Source organism: Canis lupus, chromosome 19, assembly GCF_003254725.2.
Source record: "Canis lupus dingo isolate Sandy chromosome 19, ASM325472v2, whole genome shotgun sequence".
In the NCBI taxonomy this organism is placed as follows: Eukaryota; Metazoa; Chordata; class Mammalia; order Carnivora; family Canidae; genus Canis; species Canis lupus.
In genome coordinates, this window is record NC_064261.1 from 43,209,751 (window position 1) to 43,237,031 (window position 27,281).

At 35.0% G+C, this 27,281-nt stretch overlaps 1 protein-coding gene across 25 annotated transcripts in view; it reads right to left on the reverse strand.

The window, feature by feature from the left end:
- Positions 1 to 2,517: 2,517 nt before the first annotated feature.
- LOC125753068 (protein SREK1IP1-like) overlaps positions 2,518 to 27,281 on the reverse strand; it is a 187,002-nt gene continuing 162,238 nt past the window's right edge. For 5 of the 25 annotated variants that reach the window (XR_007404007.1, XR_007404005.1, XR_007403992.1 and 2 more), the window contains one exon: positions 10,767 to 11,378. The gene's annotated coding sequence lies outside the window, so the exon portion shown is untranslated. The other 20 variants (XR_007403994.1, XR_007404004.1, XR_007404016.1 and 17 more) reach the window with 12 other exon arrangements.

The window sequence follows — 27,281 nt, forward strand, 5'->3', positions numbered from 1 at the left end:
ATGATAGTCACAGAGAGAGAGAGAGAGAGAGAGAGAGAGGCAGGGACACAGGCAGAGGGAGAAGCAGGCTCCATGCACCGGGAGCCCGATGTGGGATTCGATCCCGGGTCTCCAGGATCACGCCCTGGGCCAAAGGCAGGCGCCAAACCGCTGCGCCACCCAGGGATCCCCTTCCAAATCTTTCATTTGGTTGATAATTTCCTTTGCTGTGCAGAAACATTTTAGTCTGGTGTAGTCTCACTTTTTTTTTTTTTTTAAGTCTCACTTTTTATTTTTGTTTTTGTTCCTTTTGATTTTGGTGTCAGATACGAACAAATCATTACCAAGACTGGTCAGGCAGCCTACATTCTATGTTTTCTTTTTTGGAGTTTTATGATTTCAGGTCTATGTTCAAATCTTTAATCCACTTGAGTTGATTTTTCCCTAATGATATAAGATAGTGATCCAATTTCATTCTTTGGTATGTGGTTGTCCAATTTCCCAACACTATTTGTTGAAGATACTGTCCTTTCCCCATTGTATATTCTTAGTTCCTTTGTTATAAATTTATTAACCAAATATGCTTGAGTTCATCTGTAGGCCCTCTATTCTATTCCATTGATCTATATGTCTGTTTTTATGCCAATACCATATTGTTTTGATTACTATAGTTTTGTGATATAGTTTGGAAACAGTGAAAGTGATTCTTCTGGCTTTCTTCTTTCCCAGGATTGCTTCAGCTACTCAGGATTATTTTTTGTTTCATACAAATTTTAGGATTTTATTTTCTATTTCTTTTCTATTTTTCTATTTTTATGCCACTGGAATTTTGATAGGGAATGCATTGAATCTGTAGATTGTTTCCAGTAGTATGGACATTTTACCAATATTAATTCTTCCAATCCATGAGCATGGAAGAAAACCCTTCTATTTTTTATCTTCAATTTCTTTCATCAATGTCTTATAGTTTTCAGTGTACAGATGTTTTACATCCTTGGTTAAATTTACTCGTAGGTATTTATTTTTGAAGCAATTCATTGGTTCGAATAAGGTTTCTGCCCCCTTTTCTCTCTTTTCTCCTTCTGGGACTCCTATGACATGAATATCAGTCCTCTAGGTACTGTCCCATAAATCCCTTAAACTATCTTTGCTCTCTTTTATTCATTGTTCTTTTTTTTCCCTCTGATTGGATGAACTCCACTGCTTATCTTTGAGTCGCTGTTCCTTATACTTATTTTAGTATGCTGTTAAATCTCTTTATTGAAATTTTTAGTGCAATTCTTATATTCTTTAGTTCTGTGATTTCTGATTTCTGTTTGGTACTTTCTTATTTTTTTTCTGTGTCTTTGTTGAAACTCTCATGCAGTGTTCTCCTGACCTCAGTGAGCATCGTACTTATTTATTCATCCATTTGTTGATTTGTTCAGAAAATCTTTATGGTACAACCTAGATATGCCCAGCTCTTTGAGAAGGATTGCAACAGTGAACCTGACTCACTTCTTCACCTAACAAATTTAAGGGAGCCCATTTACCAAAATGATTAATTATTAAATGCCATATTTTACCCATAGCCCTTAGCCTTCCAATGATACTCTTTAATAAATTTTAAGGTGATCAATGAATTAAAGTCAAAATTGAAATCTATTTAACTCAGATAAGTAAATTGTTTTTAAAAATGATGCTAATATAATTTCAAATCAATAAAACCTATAAGCATCCTTTTTGACCTCCTTTTAAATACAGTGTGTGATTTCATGTTCTCTAGTACATTTTGTTAAAAACCATTCAATGAGATATATCTCACCCAAAATTAGCCTTGATGGAATAGTGTAGCTTCTTCATAAAGAAAAAGATTTATCTCTTCCTAAACCATATAGTGTACATTGTCTTATTAAATCTGAATATCAATATCAATATCAATAAGCCATAGCAATGGATTTGCTTGCTTGGTAGTGGCATGAACATATTTAGATTTAAACTATTTATTAAACCACTTTCAATGTAATTTTAAGTAAAAGAAAAAAGAGGTGATTAGTAAATTAAAATATAAAAGCAATCAGGTTTCAAATTTAAGTCTTGAATAGTATTCATTTTTTAAAATTTCATTTTAGAGAAGAAAATAAAAATTTGATGATATGATTGCAAATGACAAGATCAAAAAGTAAACCATGTAGATTTTAGAATCAATATCATCAAAGCAATTTCCCCTTCAAAACATAATTACCAATCTTTATAACATTATCTTGTATTTTAGAATTGAAGAATGGAGTTGCACTTAAAATTGAAATAACAATGCATATTATTATCTGCAAAATTAATTTCAACATAAATTTACTTTTCATGTCTCCTAGGAGTCTCTACAAGGAATAAAAATTATGAATAAAGAATCAATCTTTTCTACTTTGAGACCATGAACATACTATTCCCCCTCTCAAAAATTTTTATTTTTCTATTTTTTTCCCTTAAGAACAGAATTTTGCAAGTTTTAAAGTCTTAAAAATGTAGTAGGATGGGTAAAATTTGGACTCACTATTGCTTTATAACATTTGTATTATTTAAATTAGACTCATTTAACTTCAGTTCAACTGATTATTTTATACATTTATAAAAGTTATTACTTCTTATGGTGCAATTGGAATGGCTTTTCCATATCATTTACCAAATCCCAAAGTCCCAGAGTGCACTACTTATCAGTAGAGTCATTACTAAGATTCAAAGAACTGACATAAATTACATCAAAATCTAATAGCAAGGCTTGATACCTTCTGAAAGGGGATTTAACAAATCAAAATGTACAAAAATATGCCCATGCAATTTTACATAGCAGAATGGAGAATGCTGTATCAAATAGGTCCTTATACTATAATTTGTTGGAATAAAGACCTGCTTTGTCCAAATAAACAGATACCATTGCAAATGGCAAGACCACAGGGATTATAGTAAACTGACCATTCATATATATTCCTATTTGCCTTTGGCTGAGGTCATGGTCTCAGGGTCCTGAGACTGAGCCCCACTTTGGGCTCTCTGCTGAGCAGGGAGAGTGCTTCTCCCTCTCCCTCTGCCCCTCCTTACCCCCATTAGTGCTCTCTCTCTCTCCCTCAAATAAAATCTTGAAAAAATACAAAGAGAGACTTATTTAGAGTAACAATTTAACAAATTACAGTTTAATAGAATGTTAATGATAGCTACCATTTATTGATCTATTATTATTATAATATCCTAGACTTTATGTTAACATTTTAAATATATTGTCCTATTTAATCTTTATAAAAGTACTACAGAGTAATTATTAATATTCACATTCAACAAATGAGGAAAGTGTTCAGAATTTTTTAGCAACTTGCTCCAGTTCTGACAGATTCAAAGCCAGCACTGAAAGCCAGATGTGGCCACAGAGCCAGGATTTTATCCTCTTTTACGTTGCATCCCATGTAAGTTTCAGAAATCTAACAGTTCACATAAAAAGAAAAAAGGTAAACATATGCAAATAAGATATAAGATAAAAATATTTCCTTACAGTGAGGTCAATATAAGTATCATATACTTGCCAAAAAGATTTAAAACATTGAAGACCTCAATTATAAAAGTGAAGTGTAAAGAACAAAGAATACAATAGTTCTTAACTGATGACCTCAATGAGCCCTACCTAGAGTTCTATGTTAAATTCAGAGACCTGTGCTTTCAGAGGAACATTGATGGACAGAAGAGCTGCCATAAAACAAGGGTAATAAGAACGTAATGACTGTTATTATTATAGCTGCCTTTCATTTAACACATGTTATGTACCTGGTGCTATCTTTGTACTTTACAAAGTTCTCTCATTTAATCCTCACAATATTCCTGGGAGCTGGGTGTGATTTTCCTTATTTTGGAAAAGAGAATAGTGGAGCTAAGAAAGATAATGTAGTTCTCCTGAGACTACCAAGCTAATATATATCAGAGTTGATATTTATCTAACAACAAAGTCAAGATACTTCCTATTATACACTCTTGTAATGTTGAAAAGAAATGAGGAAGTTTGGTATTAATGAGCTAAACGTTAAGAAAGTTAAGCTTATATTATTGCACAATTCTAAAACACTAAACTAGAAACAACTGGAAGGTGTTAAAGGAAAGTTTATTTTCCTGAAGTAAAGATTTTCTACTGATCATGCAAGTTGTAATATGTAATTTTAAGCCATCCCCAAATGATGTCTTGCCATTTGATGCTATTTCCCCCCATGTTGTCTCATCTCTAACTTAAGGAGTTTTTACTTGCAGTTCTCTTAGCCTGGAGTGTTCTTACCTTGTGTTTTCTCTCTGAGGAGGTAGCATTTGAGCTGAGTATTAGTGATAAGAGGCATCTTTGTTCTCAAAAGAATAACCCTTATCTTATTACCACATTGCCCTTGTTTATTTATTGTTAACTTGTTGGTTGTCTTTCTCCCTGACTAGAATGAATGTTCCAAGAGAACACAGATGAGAAGTGTTGTAAGATACAGGGCAGACACTTAGTGAATATTTGTCGAATACTGAATAAATGTTGTTAAAGCTATTATGCCTTAGATGAAGTATCATTAGATTAAATTCTCATGCCCTCTAAGATTCTATGGTTCTCCTTTTAGTGTGATAAATAATAAAGGCAGCAAATGGGAGATGGTATGCATAAGGACTGTATGTGCTCTCAAAACAGCTTAAACTGTACAAAACTACGCTAACATAGTGTTTACAAATGCATATGGACAAACAAATGTACAATTATATCATAGCACTTGTAAAAAATTCTAAAGAATTATGCAAGAAAGTTAGGATAGTCTTAACATAAGTTGATTTTTAACTGATTTCAACATAAATTTTCAAAACCCACACACCATGCTCCTTGTATGACAGTATGTATAGACAACATTACAATAAGATACTATTCCTCATGCTTATATACAAAAGAAATGAGAATATGCTAGCACCATAATAAATGACATTTTCTTAATGTTTCTGATGCGTTACAGATAGTGCCGAACATTACAAATGTATCTTCTTTTTAAACATTCAAAACACAGGTATTTCTTAGATAGTTTTTCTAAATAACAATTCTTCAATTTGGCAGACGCAGGTTGTGAACCATAGCGACTTAAGAAATTTGCTCAGAGTTAAACCGTTGATTAGCCTTGAAGTCGTATTTAGACTTTAGGTCAGTCTGACCCCACAATCTCACTCCTGAATGCTAATCATTACACAATCTCATCCTAAATGTCATTAAAGCAAAAAGGAATATCTCCAATATCTCTCAGAGTAGAAACATAAAACTGAAAATCATATTTCTTTCAAAATTTAAGATATACATTAAGAACTCACTTTTGAGGACACTTTGAACTAATTGTTTCTTTTTTTTTAGATTCTAACAAATACTTGCGGAAATATAAGGAAAAGAGAGCAAACTACACCTCTCTGTGGTAAGCAAGTGATACATCTACTATACCTCAGTTTCCTCTTCTCAAAAGTACCCCACTGTTTGAGAGGCTACTCCGTAGAAGAGGGTATCTTATGCTGTGAGGTTATGGGGAAAAAATGAGGATCAATGGATGATGTTACAGGAAAAGAGATTCTGTCTTAATGGGAGAGAGAAATTTCTACTAGGTTGGAAAAACAGCTCCCCTGAGAGTTGTGACTGCCACATTAATGAAGAGATACTTTAGAGGCAAGGAAACTATTATCAAAGTTACTAGAAAAGGGTTAGGCAAGATTTTTCTGTGAAGGTACAGACAGCAAATATTATAGTCTTTGTCTCTGTTGCAACTACTTGGTTCTGCCTTTATAGCACAAAAGTAACCATAGAGATTACTGGAAGTACTTATGGAAGTAAGTGGGTCTGGCTTTGTCAAAATGAAATTTTATTTATACAAACAGGCCACAGGACAGAGGTAGCCTGGATGAAGTTTGCCAACCCTTGTTATAGAGTGCATTAATCTGAATATGCTTATGGCTATTGCGAAACCTCCAAATTTCAGTGGTATAAGGATTAGCAAACTAGGGCCACAGGCTTATCTGTCCCACAGACTGTAAATGACTCACAAGCTAAGAATGATTTTTATATTTTTAAAGGTCTTAGAAGGAGATGAACAGGAAGAGAAAGAAGGAGGATGAGGGAAAGAAAGAGAAGTGACAGACATGTGGTCCACAAACCCTAAAATACTCACAAAGTTGGTCTTTTACAGAAAAACTGTACCAGCCTGAACAGATGTGCCATATTAGCTTTCCTCCAACCAGACTCAAGGATTCAGATGTCTTGCATTTTATAAGGCTGAGCTCTTCCACATGGGGCCAGCAAGTTTTCCATGGTGTGTGGGAAAAGCATGAGAAAGACACGTAGACTGTAACTCTCGTATTGAAGAAGTGATAGTCATTACTTTTGCTCACATTTTATTAGCCAGAGTTAATCATGTCTCTGCTTAGATACAAGATGGCTGAAAAACACATGCTTGGCTGGACAGCTTCATTCCAACACTTGCTTCAAGCCATGAAGAGAGCATGAATCTTGGTGATCAGAGTTGTCTCTACCATATAGAAGCAATATGTAGATCAGATCTGCAGCTTGGAATAGATATAATCCAATAGGCATTTCAATTATGAGCCATGATATTTCTATGTTTCTACAATCCTGAAAGTTGTAGACATATAATATTTATGAGCTAGACAGAGGTTGATTCTCCCCAACACAGTCCCCCATAACTTCTTGCTTTTCCTTGATTAGAAATGGCATGGTAAGATTCCAAAAACATCATCTAATAACTTTTTTCTCATAAAGCTCTTCTATGTATTTATATCTATATAAAGAATCTCAGTACTACGTACTTACCTGACAGATTTACAAGTCTGAGTTTCATTAGATACGTATTTCAAATAAATTAGGATTGATGCAATCATATATTTTTTCCTCGGGATTTTGAAGAATTTGGTTTTGAATATTTCAATTTAGACTCTATTTTCTGAATTTTTACCTCATTTCATCATCCTTGTTTACATATTCACTAAGTCATGGCTTTTGTGATTCTGAGTTATTAAGTTTCTACAGATATCAGTAGCAAATATAGGACCATATTTTTTCAAGATGATTTTTTCATCACATTATTGTTTCAGTGCTCATTGGCATAGACTTTTATCAGGAGAGAGAGAGAAGAGATCTAGAAAAAAAGAAAGAGAGACTGAAATCTGAAATAAATCTTGCTACTTGTTGTAGTAAACATCATTAAAGGTGTGAGAGACTAATTGACAAGACTTTAAAAATTAATCTCTATTTTAAGAGAAAATGGTGTAATCACTCAAATAATTAAGTGAAAAGAACAGTGACAGTACTAGAAACTGCAGGCAAGTGATCAACAAAATAGTCATTAAATCAGACAAAACAAGGGATAACAGAAAGAACCAAGTCGTCTACTGAGAAGAAAATGAAAGAATCAAGTTAATCTTCAGAATTTATCAAGACAACAAAAGCAGTAACAAGTACACTACCACATCATCAACTAAAGTTACTTTAAAAAGGAAAGATCAACCAATAATTTAAGTCACCTATACTGTATCTGTACAATGCAATAGAAAAGTTGTTAAGTGGTAGGCTTAGCTGAATTCTTTGAAGCACAAAGTAGAAAAGGAGGCAAATCAAGGTTAGAAATACCAAGTGACTAGAAATAAACACAAGGAAGTCATTGCTGTATTTTTTAACTATATTAATATGTATGAAGCACTGTAACATTTCAGGTATCTACGTTAAAAGACAGTCTTACCATTAGGTTTTGAAAACACTATACTTAAGTTAGAAGGATTGCCAGGAAAATCTTTCTTGACCTCAGTTTCTTAGTTTTTGTTTTTGTTTTTGTTTTTTCATACATCATATTGTCAGAAACCCCAGAGATAGTCACCGGGCAGTCAAACACATTCTTGGAAGGTTAATCATTTTGTTATAATGATGTAAGTGTTGGCGTGAATGTTAAATTAGTGGTCTTACTTGCTGGAATAAAATGAAAAATCAAACATCTGAGAATTACCTACAGACAATGAATGAGAACCTTAGCTCCATTCAACTGTACCAAAGGAAAATTACTGGATTTTGGTTTTAGTGCAATCTTGCCACAATGAGGGTAACTCTTCAGCAAAGCCATCATTGCTGTACTCATGAGGCTCCTGTGATGGAAATGCTAACCCTCTCTCCTCTTATGGAAGAATTATCCAATCTTCCTGGGACTCATAAGCTGTTGAAGATATTGTCTTCTCTCAAAAATGAGTGTGTGGTGACTATCTCTAAACCTTAGAGACATGGGTTATGTCATAATGTTCTCTGGCTGGCGACATGGTTTCTTTTTATTTCTGATACTAGAAGACTGCAGTACAATGACTTGTGTTGTTTTCATTAAGTTATATTAGTATAAATAAAAATTAAAAGAAAAAGAACATAAGATCAGCATGAGGTTTATAACCTTTCTGGCAATTCATGATAACTTTGGGATAGTTCTACCCATCAGCAAAGTCTCCTCCTTAGAAATCTCCTGTACCTTCCCCCAGCATATATTTACTCTCTTTTCCACAAGAACTTGGTCATTACGGGGGGGGGGGGGGGGGGGGAACTCAGCTTTGAGCATAAAAGAAGGCAAACATAAGAAAGTCAGGTATTTGACTTTAGCTTCTTCTTTCCACTCACCTGAAAGAAATCTCTGCAATCTTACTGTTTTGGTATATCCCCTATATCTTTTCTGTTCCGGATACAACAAGAGGAGGTCACATTTGTATCTTACACAGACTTTCTGTGGTTGTTATTTGTTTGTTTGTTTTGGCTAATTCATGATGAAGGTCAAGTTCTATATCTATAGGCAGTAATAGTTTCTCTTTAGATTCTGACCCAGCATGAAGTTCAAGTTAAGAACAAGTTTTAAAATCCTATACATAAATCACAGAAACTACGTAAGCAAAACCACTCAAAGAGATCTTTCAGTCAAACATCTGGGAACTGAAATCCAGTTGATTAGCAGATACTTGGTACTGTAACCATATTCTCTGGCCTTACTCTAAAGGCTTTGGGATCATGAACATAGAGCAGGAAAGATGTGCTACAGAATTAACATGGGACCTGTCCACAATGGCAATCGCAATGTACTTTTGACTTATGTGCTGACCTGGAGTCCCCAGGGATACATATTGTTCCAAAATACTGAGGCAAAAGCAGCAAAGATTCTTGTAGTTAATCTCTGTAATTACGCAGCATCACTTCTGTCATACATTTCTACTCTACTCTTCGGTCGAAGCAGTCATCACCTAGCTTTCATCAAAGCAGTTATAAAGCTAGCGAGTGAGTAGACCTCATTCTTCACACACACACACACACACACACACACACACACACACACACGCAAGTCAGAGAATTTGAGCTCATCTTTCTTCCGCCACTCCATTTTCTTGGATCACATCCAAATGAAATACATGTATCCATATCCTTGACTCTGGACCTGCTTTTTTGGGGAACCAAACTAAAATGATCTGATCTTTGATGATTTCTCTTTGAGATAAGAGAGGTGCTGGGAAGTATTGGTGGAGCAGTAGCTTTCATGGTGCCAGGCTGTTGGTTGAGGATCAGTTATTCGGAAACAAAGCTTAAGCTATGTATTATCCCCTTGCTTGTGGGATCATTTATGTTTCTCCAATAATACCCAATGTTTTCTCATGAAATAACAAAGATGGGATTTTTTTTTGCATTTTATTATATAATTTTTCAGAAATAAATTTGCATGATCTCATTGCATAATGGCAAAAATTAATTAGACTCCTCCGGTAACCAGTAGCTATTAGAAAAGCTTGATTTCCTCAGTTGCTGGAGTAGCCAATGAATAAAAATGTCCATTTTAGAAATATTACAATGTTAGAATATAAGTTCCAAAAATAACAGTAACCTGCCTATTATGTATTATTACAAAAACAATTCTAGAGATAAAACCTGAATACGTAAGGGCTAATTTTGTTAAATGTGTGCATAAGAGGGCTCGTGGGAAAATTGGAAATGTGTTCAAGTTAATAAGTACACTCCTAAGATAAACAGCAAACAGAAGTACCCTGTGAAAACCTAATAATACATTCAGGGCAAAATTTCCCTGATTCATGGGGAAGTTATAAATTTAATACATACAAATACTGCTGTAGCCCTGACCCACACAGTTCAGACCTAGGGCAATGTTGCAGTTAAAATGACACAGCCCATGAAAACAGAACAAATTCAAAATAATTCAAGCCCTTTATTCGACTTCTACTTCTTAGAACACCATGAAGGTGACAAATAGTCCAGAGCAATGGTTTTTAAATTTCTTTTTATTTTTCTCTGTCTTTGACAGACCTCCATATGCAATACCTCCCTCATTTCTCACTTCGAAAGCTTCTCTTTGAAATCTCTATCTACAGCTCCTAGCTTGCATGTCTTATATTCACATATTTCTTCTCCTTTGCTTTTCTTTTGTTGGGGGGTAGGGTTTGGAAATAGATTAAATATCTTTTGCTAGGACCAAAAAATGGAATCTGGTTAATTTTCCATGGATATTAAGATTACATGTAACAGCACACATTCAACTTGCATGCTTATCAAAGACTATATGTGTTAATATTTACTTACTTACCTTCACAGAGTCTGAAAGCCCTGTATGCTTTAGTCTTACAATCATGCTATTCTCCCATTGAGAAGGTACGAGAATAGAATGGACTTGGGAAGGGTACATGGTAACCAGATATCTGACGTGCCTCATCATTATTCAACTGTGACTTAGAAAGATAAAACAGAGGACTGGTCATATAAAGACAAAGTCATATAGAAGATAAGCTTGTAATGAATATGTAGCCAGCCTCTCACACTTTAGGCCAAAAGTAAGAGGTTCACTTTGCCTTTGTGAATCTCCCATTGTATTAGTTCTGAAATTTAACTTAGTGTGCATTTGACTTCCCTAGGCAAAAGTCATCCTGGCTTACCACATGTACAAGTGTCAATGGAGAACTATTAAAGGAATAGCAATGGAGACAATAGCAAGAGGACAATACTGAGGTCCCCAAATTTATTACATTTAAAGGTTATTTTCAAGGTTTTTGTTGGGGTGGGAGGAGTGGCTGCTGTGTAGGTAAAGCTCCTTCATTAAGGGTGGAGGTGGGGAAGGCAAATAATAAGGGACATGAACCTATTAATAAATGTCAATCTGTCTCACTTTCTCTCTTGCTAATCTTGGCAGGGCCCTGGCTAAAGACACTGCATATTCAAAGATATTACTCATAATTTACCTAAAACTGCATCATCTTCTCTTGATGAAGTATTTGAAATTCTGCTTGGATCTTAGTGCAAAGCTTTCTTGGATGGAGATACCGTAGCTTCTAGAAAATCATATACTTTAGCAGGGATAAATCTAGAGTATGAAGTCAAAAGGATAAAAAAATATAGGTAAGTTAGGAAGTCAACAGATACTTCTTTTGTGATAGTGGTATTCATAAAGCTTTTAAAACTGTGGTTAAATATCTTCTTTAAAATTTTTTTCCCCAAAAACAAAAGACCTTGTGAATATACTGCCAGGATGCTCTCTTAAGTGAAATCCTTTAAGCTTTAATAACTTCATGATAAATTCATGTCTGCACATTAGTCCTAGCATTGCATTCCTTTCCTGTCCTAAAACCAATTCATCCTCTATCCTAACATGCAAATATCCAGGGAGGAAAAAGAGATTGTGAAGAAAAGCAGCCAATAGGTACTTTTTTTTTTTTTTTTTTTTTGTCACAAACAAATCAAGTACCAAAGCATCTTTCTGGGTGTATAACGCTCAGATTCAGACATGCAGAGATGAATTGGGAGGTAGCTGCAGTTTTGTCACATAAGGCACTGGTACAAATGATGTCCAGTCTCTACCTGGACCTCAGTCTGACACGGGTTTCCCAGGGCTAGGTGAACATGACTACCTACAAGGACCACATCTGTCAGGAATTTGCCTCTTGGCTTCCTAAATTCCCTTTCTGCATCTCATTTCTGCTGAACAAATGTTTGCAAGTCCTTTTTCTAGTCTCTGGTTGACAGCACATTGTTGTATTTATTCTAATGGGAAAATGCAGTCACAATATATCTTTCTGGATTACTGACATAATGGCTAGGAGTCTAGCACTTGAGTTCCATTTAGCACTCAGGCCACTATACTCTTCTTCCAGGGAAGTGATTCAGTCCTGCCGAGTCACCACAATTTATTGCAGAGAATCCAAGAATGTCCCTTTCTGTATAATGTACATATTAAAATGTGTGATATAAAGAAAGCCACATTTAAAATAAACTTTTAGCCATAAATTAATATGTTAGACAAGAAAAAATGCTGATAATCAATGAGCTAAGTGTCCATCTCAGAAAAGAACATCAATTTAAATCAAAAGAAGGTGGGGTAAAATAAATAATTCAGATGAAAGAAGAAATTAATGAAATGTAACACAACACACAATAGGAGAAATTAACAAGGGTGATAGTATGTTCTTCAAAATTAGCCATAACATGGATTAGTACTTAGGAAAACAAATAAAAGAAAAGAGAGAAAGCAAAAATTAGTCCATTTCAAGGATGGAAAATGGGAGATCCTCCAAAATTTAAAATTTAAAGATTCAACTTAATGTAATTCTATTTGAAAATGTAGGTAAAATTGGCAATTAATAAAAAAACTTAACTAGACACAAAAGAAATAAAACAACTGTATATTCTACATCAATTAAAGAAATTGAATTTGTTATCAAAACTCTGTCTACAAAGGAACTCCCCATAGCACAATGGCTTCATTTATGAAATCCTCTACACAAATAAGAAAGAAAAAAATACAATCTAATAGAAACTGTACAGAGAATAAAAAAGTTGGGAACACTTTCAAACTACTCGACTCATTTTATGGGAGCAGTATAACCTTAATATCAAAATTTGACAAAAATGTTAACAAAAAAGAGAAAATTATAGGTCAATCTCTTGTATGAGTAAAGAAAAAAATTACAAAATATTAGCAAATCAAACCCATCAATACATATAAAGGATAATACATAATGAATAATTATTCATTCCAGAAATCATTTCAGAAATGTAAGTTTGGTTTAATATTTTAAAAATCAGTTAATTTATTTCTCTACATGTTTTCTACTGCAGTCATAATAATCATGACAAAATTAGTGGTGTAAAACAATACAGATTTATAATTTTGTAGTTCTGTGTCAAAAGGGCGGGTACAGTGCAGCTCATCTGAGTCCTCCGCTTGGCATATATCAAGGCTAATATTATAATATTTGACATTATAATAGAGAGCCTAGAGGCTCTAGAGATGAATCCACTTCCAAGTCCATTCTAGCTCTTGAGTGAATTCAGTTCTTTGCAGTTGGAGAACTACCATCCTGTTTCCTCACTGACATCAACCAGCACCTAGTCCTAGAGACTGCTGGGGCTCTTCATGCTTTAACACGGCCACCCTCAGGAAATGACAGGGTGATCCTTTCTTACTTTCCCAGCCAGAGAACGTTCTCTGCATTTAAGGGCTCATGTGTCAGATAGAGATGATCTGGATAATCCTCTCTATTTTAAGGTAATTAACCTTACTTATAGCTGCAACATCTCTTTAGCCATGTAACAGCATATTTATAGTTTCCGGTTGTACCATTTTTCTGCCTACTGCATTACATTAATGGAATAAAGAAGAAAAAATAATATATGATCATTTCAATGCAGGATCTTAATAAAAATTCTGGATCCATGTATCATTTTTTAAAATCTTAGAAAAGTAGAGACAGAAGAGCAATTCTTTATTCTGTTAAAATGTCTAGAAAAACTTTTTTATAAAATTTATGAGTGAGGGATCCCTGGGTGGCGCAGTGGTTTGGCGCCTGCCTTTGGCCCACGGCGTGATCCTGGAGACCCAGGATCGAATCCCACGTTGGGGTCCCGGTGCATGGAGCCTGTTTCTCCCTCTGCCTGTGTCTCTGCCTCTCTCTCTCTCTCTGTGTGTGACTATCATAAATAAATTAAAAAAAAATTAAAAAAAAATTATGAGTGAATTCTGGAAATCAAAAATTTGAACCTAATGTCTATATGGAAATAGGTAGGCCCAATATAATATAACAATCTTAAAAGAGAATAAATACTACCACATTAAAAAAAAACTTACAAAGCTACAATAATTAAGACTGTAGTATTGGCAATAAAATACACCTAATAAAACAATGGAACAGAAAAGCAAACACATAGCAAACCCACACATATGCAGTCCCTTGATGTAACAGAAGGTGACACTACACTGTGGTAAGGAAATGGTGATCTTTCTAATAAATGAGTGGCGCCTGCAGTACTGAAGATATTGACAGAGAGAAATTGGCTAACTCAACATTTTGAATTTTTTTTTCAGTTCCATTGGTAACATGGTTTGCTTTCAAAGGTACATTAGGTGACAGTGTACCAAATATTTTACCATGTTGTAACAAGTGTCACTAGCTTTTTATTCTGCTATGTCTGTTTTTTTTTTTTAAGATTTTATTTATTTACTCATGATAGACAGACAGAGAGAGAGAGAGAGAGGCAGAGACACAGGCAGAGGGAGAAGCAGGCTCCATGACAGGAGCCCGATGCGGGACTCGATCCCAGGACTCCAGGATCAGGCCCTGGGCCAAAGGCAGGCGCCGAACCACTGAGCCACCCAGGGATCCCCCCTATGTCTGGTTTTTAATATCCATCTCACCACTTGCTCCTTAAATCAAATCCACGTGGCAAGTTCTATTCTTTGAGTGTAACTTTTTTAAATTATAAAATGAAACTGAAGTAACAGAACCCGCCCTCACAACAAACAAGAAACAGTGGTTCAAATAAACCAAGGGTTTTATTTTTTCATCATATATAAGCCATTACTGTATGGTTAGTTGTTATAGAAACACAATCTATTCTGGTGACATAGAGTAAGAGGGGATTCATTAAGGATTACCATATATATACATAATATATATCATCATATATCTGATAAGAGAGATGCTGCTAACCCATGCTTTAGACCACATAATCATGTGGTGATTAGAAAGTGGCCACATCAAGAAATCACTGCCACCACTTCTAGATTTAGAATTAGTTTGGCGACATGTTTTCCAGAAGTCTTGGTCTCCCCAGACTCATGCTGCTCACCTTCTCCACGTTTCATGTGTGTATCTGTATCTGCCTAGTAGAACATAGTCTTTCCTAGCTATAGAGGAGTGTAGGAGACATAGCCCATGCTAGAAAGAAGTTGGAATGAAGCAATCAAAAACTGAATAAACAAAAAGTTACCAGGTTTTAATAAAAATACATCCAAGGGGCACCTGGGTGGCTCAGTTGCTTAAGCATCAAGACTTCGGCTCAGGTCATGATCTCAGAGTCCTGGGATCCCCTGTCCTTGAAATCCCTGCTCAGCAGGGAATCTGTTTGTCCCCCTTCCTCTGCCCCTCTCCCTGCTCTGCTCTCTCTCTCTCAAATGAATAAACAAAATCTTTAAATAAATAGACTAATCACTAAAACAACAATAAAAATATATTTTTAAAAACTTTGCCCAAGCTCACCAAATTATGCAACGAAAAAGCACAGAACCATTTCAGAATGACTTGAGTAAAGAATTCTTTATACCATTCCTTATTTCTCTCGAATCATTATTATATCACTATAACTTAAGGTTTTTATTTTCAAATTTTATGAGTTTATTTAAGGGTGGACTAAAGTAAACTCTGGGATGTCTGAAAAAGTTGTGTTAGTTTTAAAAGATAGATAAAATCAATAAAAACAAATAAACAAAAAACAATGAGTGACAGGATGCCTAGATAATTCAAAAGGAAAAACATAAACCAACCCAAAAATGTTAATGCTGATGTATTCAGCGAGCCAGAATGTGAATGTAATATTGCAGAAAGTTCTGACTCCATTTAATTGATATGTGCTTTTGGCAAAATAAGTGAGGATTTGGCCCAAGATAACAGCTTAGACATCTGTGTTCTAAGACCTCTGAGCAAGTGCTCCATGTCATCTATATTCAGCATCAGAAAATTCTGTTATATCCAAGTTTCTCTGTCAGTCATGCAATTTAAAATATGACAGAAATATCTTCAAATAGGACAATAATGAATAGATCTAGAAATTATGGGCAAGATTACGATTCTGAACATCAATTATGTTTTTTCATTCACAGACTTAGCAAAATAAATACTCTTCTTCTAAATATTCTTTATCTTTTTAAAAAAAAATGCAGGGTAGGGGGAAGTACCTAGACTTAAAATGTAGGTACAAAAATGAAGAGCAAATGACAAAGAGTACCCCATCCAGAAAAATACAATTCATAAGGATTTTGCTTTTAGTAAAGCTGAAGACAACTGAGAAACTAAATAATGTAAAAATTTACCAAAGACCTTGAGGGTTGGCTGAAATTTCACCCAAGAACTTAGAGAACTTAATCAAAGTCGCCTTTGTTGAAAAGCAGATTTACATTCCAAATGAAAACATTCAGAGTGCTGGATCAGAAGAGTAGAGGAAGAAGGAAACTGAAGGTCACCCCATATATTTTGCATCATTGCAATGTTCTCTGCCTTCTGTTGCTCAGCTAAATCACAAAGAGAGGTATTTGGCTCAGAAAACTCTATTGTGGTGTAGGTAGTAAAAGCAGTACAAAGTGCAAGTAACCAATATCTAGGAAATAAAAGCTGGGGAAATTAACATAAGTCAAAACTTAATTAGAAGATCAATGGAAAAAAAATAACTAGTAGATCAATAGAATCATTAATGCACTCTACAAACATAACTGTAACTCAGTGGGGGTAACTACAAATGGTTCAAGTATTTGAGATATATCTAGCCTTTACTTTTGGCGTAATACTCATATGGATATTCGAGCACAGCTATAATTCTAAATTATTACTATTAAAATTTTTTTATTTACATTTAAATATGTACCAGGCATTCTGCTAGGTATCTCCCACACATTACCCTCTTCTTTATTTCACCTTGATACACAGAATTTCCTGAAGGGCTGGTACCATGCCTTTTTATTTTTTTCATTGATTTAACCTATCTGCCTAATAAGAATTCCAAAATTTATATCTCAGTGTAAACCTTTCTTAGGGATTCCACTTTCTTCTAGCCAACACTGGATTGACATCTGTGCTTGGTATATGTCATAAGCATCTCAAATTCAGCGTATCCTAAGCTGATCTCTTGGTTTTCCCATGCAAGACTAGTTTACCCTTAGTCCCTTTTCCCCAAATCAATATTAATCCAATCCTCATTTTCTTCCCTCTACCTGTGCTAACATATCCAAACTATTGGATCTTTCAGTGTTACCTTGCTTCTCTATTTCAAGTCCATCATCTTCTCTCCATCTCCACCAGCCACTGACTTTGCTAAGCCTACTGTAATGTCTTCCTTGGACTCCTGCCTTGGAGTCTTTCCTGATGTATGTGCATCCACAGGCATTCTCCCCACTTCTCATTTAGAGTGGTCAGAATGATTTTTTAAATAGGATCATGCTCATCCCCATTTTAAAGTTTTTAGACTGTAAGAAGGAGATGAAAAAAGAGTCTTAATCTCGAACAGGTCTTTGGATATTCTGAGCTCTTAAACTTCAGTTAGGGATCCCTGGGTGGCACAGCGGTTTGGCGCCTGCCTTTGGCCCAGGGCGTGATCCTGGAGACCTGGGATCGAATCCCACGTCGGGCTCCCGGTGCATGGAGCCTGCTTCTCCCTCTGCCTGTGTCTCTGCCTCTCTCTCTCACTGTGTGCCTATCATAAATAAATAAATAAATAAAAAATTAAAAAAAAAAAACTTCAGTTAAATCTCAAGCCAGTAGGAAGCTTGGGAGCAAGGATGACAAAGAAGTGGGACCCAGGAGAGAGAGAGTGTGTATTTTATTCCTCTTCCATATCAGTGCCTAGCAAAGAACAAGGCAAATGATCTGATTTCAGATAAAGTTCAGTAAATGAATGAGAATCCACCAAAAAGCAATCTCATCTGGTCATATTCTAAACCAAGGTTAGTGCTCTTTTAACAACAAGATTGAGGATGATAATATGTCCACTTATATAGTACCTTATTAATTTACTGTGCACAGTAACACTATGAGGTCCAATCTAGTTAATCTCGCTCTATAAAAAATAGAGTATTAAAAAGTTAAATATAAAGCCATGTGGCTATTGGCAAATCTGGGATTTGTCCCATGTTTATGTGACTCCGAATCTCATGCTTTTAATGTCTTTTCTTGGGCAAGAATCAAACCAGCACATGTTAGAATCACAATAATGCCAGTAAAAGGGTCTGAGCTTAGATGTGTGGCCTTTGCTTAAATGAATGTACTCATACTTTATGAATTTTGTTGAGCCTTATAATTTTAGTCATGTGACAGGAGCTGCAATTTGGTTGACTATATGGTTTATCTTTTTTTAATGAGACAAATTTTGCTATACTTTGAATCTTCATACTATGTTTCAGCTTTTTTGAATATGTCCACACTAGAATAGAGTTATATTTGTGCTTTAAAACATCAAATTCTTTTTATTTTTTAAAGAGTGAAAATACAAGTTCCAAGCACTTTTCAGGAAGGATTTTAGAAATTGAACTTTCTATATAATTGCAAGTACAGAAAATAAACAATTGAACCACACATGACTACCACTGACACTGAGTGTCTTCAGGATGAGCAGCATGAAGTCCAAGAAGGCCTTAGACTTCAAAGAGACTAAACTGGATTTGTTTATTATTCTGTCATTTTTCAGAAGTGTCAATTTAGGCCATTTTTTTTATTTGTCCTCTGTAAACCTCAAATATCCTCACCTATGAGACTTTGATGATAATATCTAACGTGTAGTGTCCTTTTAAAGATTAGGAATGACAGTTTTCTTTTTTTTTTTTTTTTTTTTTTTTTTTTATGATAGTCACAGAGAGAGAGAGAGAGAGGCAGAGACACAGGCAGAGGGAGAAGCAGGCTCCATGCACCGGGAGCCCGACGTGGGATTCGATCCAGGGTCTCCAGGATCACGCTCTGGGCCAAAGGCAGGCGCTAAACCGCTGCGCCACCCAGGGATCCCGGAATGACAGTTTTCATTGCTTGTATTATCACCGCTGTCATTATCACTATCACCATCATCATCATTAATAGCAGAAACGAGATATTTTTTTTTCTCTTAAATTATAACCTTCACTTTGTCCTTCTTTAGGTTTTGTTTGGGTTTTTTGTTGTTGTTCTTTCTTTTTTTTTTTCTCAGAAAAACACAAAGGTGTTAAGATTGATTACATACTTTGCTTTTCCTTCTAGCCACCATTTGTCACTGTTATAAGTAAACAGCAGAATAAAATCTTCTCTTCCTAAGTGAGACGCCATACAAATCCCACACAGTTTGTTCTTGCTGGAAAAAAGAAAGGTCTCTTCTCCAGGTGTCCAGATTTTATCTTTCTATATAAATCAATAGTTACCTGTGTACACCATTCACTGATCTTAGACATATACCTTTAGTTACACAGTATAGAAAATCTACATTGCATAACACATAATTTAAGCCATTTTGCAAGTCCTTATAAAGAAAATCTTCTCATTTAAGCTTGTTACTCTTCAGCTAACTTCTGTATCCCTATGACATAAATCTAATTAAGACTTTGACTAGCACAATTTAGAACTAGAATTCAAAAATACAATTAAAAGGTTTAAAATGCAAAGAAAGTGATTTTGGGTATTAAATGTAAATGACATTTTAATTCAAAGAACTCATCAGTTTGGAAGCTAATGAAATTAATGAAGCAAGAAATAAGATGCAAATCCAAAAGTTTATATTCCTTTGCTTAGTTGGCTGCCCTGAGCAAGCCCTGAAGAGGAATCAAAGCCAATTACAGCCATAAGTAATAATTTGGGATGTGCTTTCATCAGATAGTTATATCTGAAATACTCTGAAAAATACTCTGAAAAATAAAATACTCTGAAAAAAAAATTTCTGAACACATGGCACATTTACTCAAAAGTATCTAACTGTGTGTGGGGAGGGGTCTGTTAATGAATGGATGTTGGGAAAATAAATTAAAATGGTGGAAGTACAGAATAAATATCATCATTCTTATTTTAAGAAGCCACTTCGGGGGCACCTGGGTGGCTCAGTGGTTGAGCATCTGCCTTTGGCTCAGGTCATGATCCCAGGGTCCTGGGATCGAGTCCCACATGAGGCTCCCGAGGGGGAGCCTGCTTCTCCCTCTGCCTGTGTCTCTGCCTCTCTCTCTATGTGTCTCTCGTGAATAAACAAATGAAATCTTTAAAACAATAAAATAAAATAAAAAATAAAAAGCCACTTCAGTGGCCTAAAATTCAAGAATGAAATTCTAGAATATAACAAAATTGGAAAGTAGAAAGCTCTGGAAAACTCCAAAATCTTGAAAAATTATGTTGTCATTCTGAGCAAATGATTACAGGTATGTTGGTGGTGATATCTGAAAATTTCTACCTGTCTGGTAGATAACGCATACATTATTCAGGAGAAAAAACAAAACAAAACATGGATAGTCACCTATCTACCTCTCATAAGAAAGTGTTCACATTTATTTCCTTAAAAAAACACTGTACTAGCAATTATCCAACTAATTGTTTTGTTAAAGCCATTCATTTATATCATTTCTTAAAATAAGCAAAATTAGGTTTTTTTCTGAAAAACTCTTCTAAGCATGGCATGGTAATATAATTCTCATTAATCTAAAAATTGGTTTGATAGTGTAACAGGTATCCTTCCAAAATGTCTCCCAAAGATCTTTGACTTCATATTCAAACCACTGTGAAATGGTTCCACTCAAATGACTATATAAATTCTGAGAGAAGTCAAATGACTATATAAATACTGAGAAAAGGATTATAAAGGCCACTATCAATATAAGAGATGGAAAGAAATACACCTTGAGTTGTATCCCAGGTGGAGTTTGTTACTCTGGAAATTAGAAAAACAAAACCTTTGACATCCATGCTAGGAAATATAGATATGGATATTATTCTGGAGAATTACCATGGAACCTCAATCTGTCAATTTAATTCTTATTTTTGTGATTATTACCACATCTAATATATTCTTACATGTTTGTTCTTTAAACCAGCAAAGATTCACAACAATGAATTTATGACAATCCATTCATTACTTAAGTTCTACGTCTCACCACTTTTCTCTTATCTCCCACACCCATTTATTATTATATTATTTTTTCTTTATTTTAATTTTTAACTTCAATTTAGTTAACTTATTCTGTATTATTAGTTTCAGAAGTAGAATTTAGTGATTCATCAGTTGCATATAACACCCAGGGCTCATTACATCAAGTGCCCTCCTTAATGCCCATCACCCAGTTACCCCATATCCCCCCCCCCACCCACCTCCCCTCCAGCAACAGTGATTTTCCTATAGCTAAGAGTCTTGTATTGTTTATTTTTCTCTGGTTAATCATCTTATTTTATTTTGCCTTCTCTTCCCCTATGTTCATCTGTTTTGTTTCTTAAATTCCACATATGAGTGAAATCATGTGGTATTTGTCTTTCTCTGACTGACTTACCTCACTTAGCATAATATCCTGTAGTTTCATCCATGTCATTCAAATGGCAATATTTCATTCTTTTGATGGCTGAGTAATATATATAATATATAATAATATAATAATATAATATAATATAATATAATATAGTAATATATATATAGGAATGTAGGAATCTATATATATAATTTATAAATATAAATATATATATTTATATAAATATGTAAATTCCTACATCTTCTTTATCCATTCTTCTGTTTTTAGACATTTTGTTGCTTTCCATTGTTTGGCTATTGTGGACATTGCTGCTATAAACATTGGGGTGCTTGTGCCCCTCTGAATCAGCATTTTTGTATCCTTTGGATAAATACCTAGTAGTGCATTTGCTGGGTCATCATTTTTAACTTTTTGAGGAACCTCCATACTGTTTTCCAGAGTGGCTACACCAGTTTGCATTCTCACCAGTAGTAGAAGAGGGTTCCCTTTCTTCACATCTTCACCAATATCTGCTGTTTCCTGTGTTGTTAATTTTAGCCATTCTGACCAGTGTGAGGTGGTATCTCATTGTGGTTTTGACTCGTATTTCCCTGATGCTGAATGATGTTGAGCATTTTTTCATGCCTCTTTTGGCCATTTGTATATATTCTTTGTAGAAATGTCTTTCATGTCTTCTGATCATTTCTTCACTGGACTTTTTATCTTTGGGATAATGAGTTTGGTAAGTTCTTTATAGATTTTGGATACTAGCCCTTTATCTGATAAGACATTTGTGAATATCTCTTCCAATTCTTTAGGTAGCCTCTTAGTTTTGCCAACTGTTTGCTTTGCTGTGAAAAGCTCTTTATCTCGATGAAGTCCCAAAATTTCATTTTTGCTTTTGTTTCCCCTTGCAATGTGTCTAGCAAGAAGTTGCTGCAGCTGAGGTCAAAGAGTTTGCTGCCTGTGTTCTCCTCTAGGATTTTTTTTTAATTTCTTTTTTTTTTTAATTTTTATTTATTTATGATAGTCACAGAGAGAGAGAGAGAGAGAGAGGCAGAGACATAGGCAGAGGGAGAAGCAGGCTCCATGCACCGGGAGCCCAACATGGGATTCGATCCCGGGTCTCCAGGATCGCGCCCTGGGCCAAAGACAGGCGCTAAACCACTGCGCCACCCAGGGATCCCTCCTCTAGGATTTTGATGGATTCCTGTCTCACATTTAGATCTTTCTTCCAGTTTAAGTCTATTTTTGTTTATGATGTAAGTAAATGGTCCAGTTTCTTTCTTCTGCATGTGGCTGTCCAATTTTCCTAACACCATTTGTTGAAGAGACTTTCTTCCATTGGATATTTTCTCCTCTTTTGTCAAAGATTAGTTAACCATAGAGTTGAGGGTCCATTTCTGAGTTCTCTATTCTATTCCATTGACCTATGTGTTTGTTTTTGTGTTAGTTCCATACTGTCTTGATTACAGCTTTGTAATAGAGATTGAAGTCTGGAATTGTGATGCCTCCAGCTCTGGGTTTCCTTGTCAACATTCCTTTGGCTATTTGGGTATTATTATTATTTTAAGGATTTATGTATTTATTTGAGAGAGAGGGAGTGATAGAAGTGGGAAGTTCTGAGGGAGAGACAGAATATCAAACAGACTCCCTGCTGAGCACAGAGCCTGATGCAGGGCTTGATTCTAAGACCCTGAGATCATAACCTGACCCAAAACTACTAGTCAGACACTTAGCCAACTAAGCCACCTAGGTGCTCCTTACTCATTTATTATTTTAATAATGAGATAGACTAAAAAATATTTCAGTGTTGCCATTTCTATTATTGAAAGGTCAAGAAAATCCTGTGCGGAAATGAGCATTTGTGAAGAGATTTTATTCTGATGGTTTTTATTTACTACCTCTCAAAAGTAGCATATTTTTCTGGAAGCATTGAGAAGTCCACATAGAAGAATTTGTTAATACATCAATTTGTTCTAGTTGAGGGTCACTACTATCAACTTGGGCTCAGATTACTCACTCTGTCAACCTGAAAGTCAAACATTAAATCTAGGCTCACTATCATGGCTTGCAGCTGGAGTTTATCTGTGGGATACCACAAGGCTATAGATACTTAATTCTAAGTAGATTTTTTAACTTTAACACTGGTTGAAATTTTTGAAATAAAGGAATGACAGTGGATCTCAAAATGTTTATGTTGTTGGCAGTTACAGGAGTGCAATTTTTAAGTCTGTCTGAAATGGAATTGTTTATGTGTAACCTGTATAAAGTCATCCCAGACCTTATTCCAGGCTCCCATGGAGCTGGTTCAAAGAAATTTAATCCAATAGATAAAAATTAGTAAAAGTAATTTGAATTTTTAAGGCCATCATTCTTATAAAAGAGCACATCCTTAACATCAATAAAACTTCTTGGAGCACCTGTGTGGCTCAGTCAGTTAAGCATCTGCCTTCGGCTCAGGTCTTGATCCCAGGGTGCTGCTCAGTGCGGAGCCTGCTTCTTTCTCTCCTTCTGCCACTCCCCCCAGCTCATGCTCTCTCTCTCTCTCTCTCTCTCTCTCTCTCTCTCCTCTCTCAAATAAATAGAATATATTTTTTTAAAAAAGCAAAATAAAGGAAAACTTCTTGACGACAATTGGGAAATTATGGAAGATCAAGAAATAAGTGTGGTGAGGACATCCTTTCTCCTTAACTGGAAGGAGAAGGAGAAATTCAAAACATTCTGTCATTCATTTCATATATATTAAAATATTTGCAAATAAATCATCAGAGAGCTATAGAAAGTTAACAAAAACACTTCTATAAGGCTAAACTATCAGAGAAACTACTATCTGCTTCAAATGGGGAGCTATTTCTTGCTGTCAATAAGAGTCTTGCTGTGATAATCACATTTCTAATCGGATATAGGTTCTAGCAGAAGACACAAAAATTCATTGAAAGTTCTTTAAAATACTTTAATTCTGAAAAAAATATCTTAAGTTAAAAAGTTCGTCAGATTGATTCTGTTTGTTAAAACATATTGAAATAGTTGGGGTGCCTGGTTGGCACAGTTGTTTAAGCATCAACTCTTGGTTTCAGCTTAGGTCATGATTTAAGGGTCTTCAGATCAAGTTCTGCATTGGACTCCCTGCTCAGTGTGGCAACTGCTTGAGATTCTCTTTTCCTCTCTCTATGCCGCTCTCATGCTCTCTCACTCTAAAATAAATAAATAAATCTTAAAAAAATATATAGAAATAGTCATCTTTACAAAATTTAAATATTTGATGGCAAAATAAGATTTATTTATGCAGCACTTTTTTTCTTCTAAAAAACAGAAAATAATGTAATGTTTAAAAAGCTGTTATACAAGACAATGTCAAGTCATATAACCTAACTTGGGATGTTTTCTTCAAGTGAAACTGTATGTTTCCTTAAGAGTTAAGAGCAGCACAATTCTATTCCATGGCAGTACCAATTTAGAACTCTGAAAAGATTGATGTGGAATTTTAATGTTTCACTATTTATATTAAATGTTTTCATTTTCTGGTTCCAATTCATCTTTGGAATTTTTACATTTTTATTCCCTTCCAAGAGTAGGCAATTTAATTTTTAGAGAATGAATCTTGCAAAAATTAAATTCAAATCTGATCATTTTGCTGGTGTTCAACCATCTTGTCATGCTGTGTTTACTCTGGAGGCTGCTGCCTTATACTGCAAAGTGATTTTGTTGTAATTGATAGCTACCCACAGATAGAAGGAGGAAAATAAAATTCTATGATGGTGGCAGTGGTATAAAGGTTAGAAGTGGAGCTAGATTAGAGGATGTTTCTGTTCTAGTCTCTATTGTCTAGAGAGCAGGAATAACATGTGAAAGGGCCAGAGTTGATAGTAACGTTTGGATCTCCTTAAAAACTCATCCAAATGACTAGTACTATGTTCTATCTCAATTAATTTCCATCATCACCACCATCATCCTGGATTTCTCTTTCTTTCTCATAGTAGTTCAAAGGAGAATTGTCCAGGACTCATTCATCAAAAAGGGAGGCCAAATATCTTCCTCCTCCTCTCAAGTAGGTGGGATGCCAATTTCTCAGGGTCAGTTTATCAGATCAGGCTCTTCTAATGCTCATTTCTCCTCATTACCTTTTTTTTTTTTTCATGTGACTGGCCAGTATACAGTAATTTCTAAAAGTTTGTCTTTAGTAAGGAAAAAAGCCTATAAAATTTGAGATCACAGTATTCATAATCCAAACCAGTATACTTATGCTAGGACAAGAGGCATAAATTAAGAATGTATTAGGCAAACCTAATTAGAGTTTTACAAGCCAGTCCAGCTTATCAGAGTTTTATAATTGTTTGTGCAACTATTCTCTAGATATCTGTCTACTTCATGGACCTCACAGGAAGTGAAGATGGTGCTCTGGGACAATATTTTAAATAACTTAAAGTAAAGCTCATGAGCTCTGAAATAGCATCATATTTAAATATCATCTCAGCCCCCTAACAACTGACTTATTTAAATTTTCTTTCTCTTGGTTTCTTTATAAAATGAAAATAAACACAGCATGTATTTCATAAGAAAGTCAGGTGAATTATTGAGATTTGCATGTACATTCCAGCATATAGTCTGCCTTAATAAGTGTTGCATGTGCAATTGGAAAGAATATGTATTGCACCATTGCTGGATAGAGTTCTCTGTAGGTGGTCAGGTTGGATTACAGTGTTGCTCATGTCTTCTACAACTTACTGATTTTCTGTCTACTTGGTCTATCAATTCCTGGGAAAGACCATTCAAATCTGTAGCTATAATTATGAATTTGTCAGTTTTAATTTCATTGCTACCAGTTTTTGCTTCATGTAGCTCGAATCTCTTTTACAGGTACATATCCATTTAGGATGGTTATGTTTTCTTGATGAATTGTACCTTTTATTATTACAAAATATCTTATTTTATCTCTAGAAACATTCCTTGTCCTCCAGTCTACTTTGTCTATTATTGAATACATGTTCTTCATCCTATCATTAAGGTTTGCTCTGTTTAACTTTTCCATTCTTTTTATTCTAACCTGTATTTTTTATTTAAAGTGGGTATCCAGGGGATCTCTGGGTGGCTCAGCGGTTTAGCACCTGCCTTTGGCCCAGAGTGCAATCCTGGAGTCCCGGGATTGAGTCCCGCATCAGGCTCCCGGCATGGAGCCTGCTTCTCCCTCTGCCTGTGTCTCTGCCCCTCTCTCTCTCTTTCTCTCTCTCTGTGTGTGTGTCTATCACGAATAAATAAATAAATAAATCTTAAAATAATAAATAAATAAATAAATAAATAAATAAATAAATAAATAAATAAATATGTGGTAAGTAGTATATAGTTGACTTTTGCATTTTTATCCAAACCGACACACTCTTTTAACTGAAATGTTTATCCTACTTAGGTTAAAAATGATTAGACAGATTTTGGTTAATTCAATCTATGGTTCTTATATGTCCCTTTTTTCCCCCTCGTCCATTTTCTTTAAGATTCATTTTGTCTGCTTTGTCGTTGTGTTAACTATAATTCTTACTATTTGTTAGCAATTGCCCTGGAGCTTAAAATTTGCACCTTAATTTAGCATAGTCTAGCTTCAAAGAACATTAACCCACTTTATATGTCATCATTTATGATATTTCTTTGATATATTTTACTTGTACATATTTTATAAATCCGATATACAGTGTCTTGAGTTTCTCTTTGAATAATTCTTTTTAAAAGACCATTAAGTAAGGATCCCTAGGTGGCTCAGTCGGTTAACTTTTGCCTTCAGCTCAGGTCATG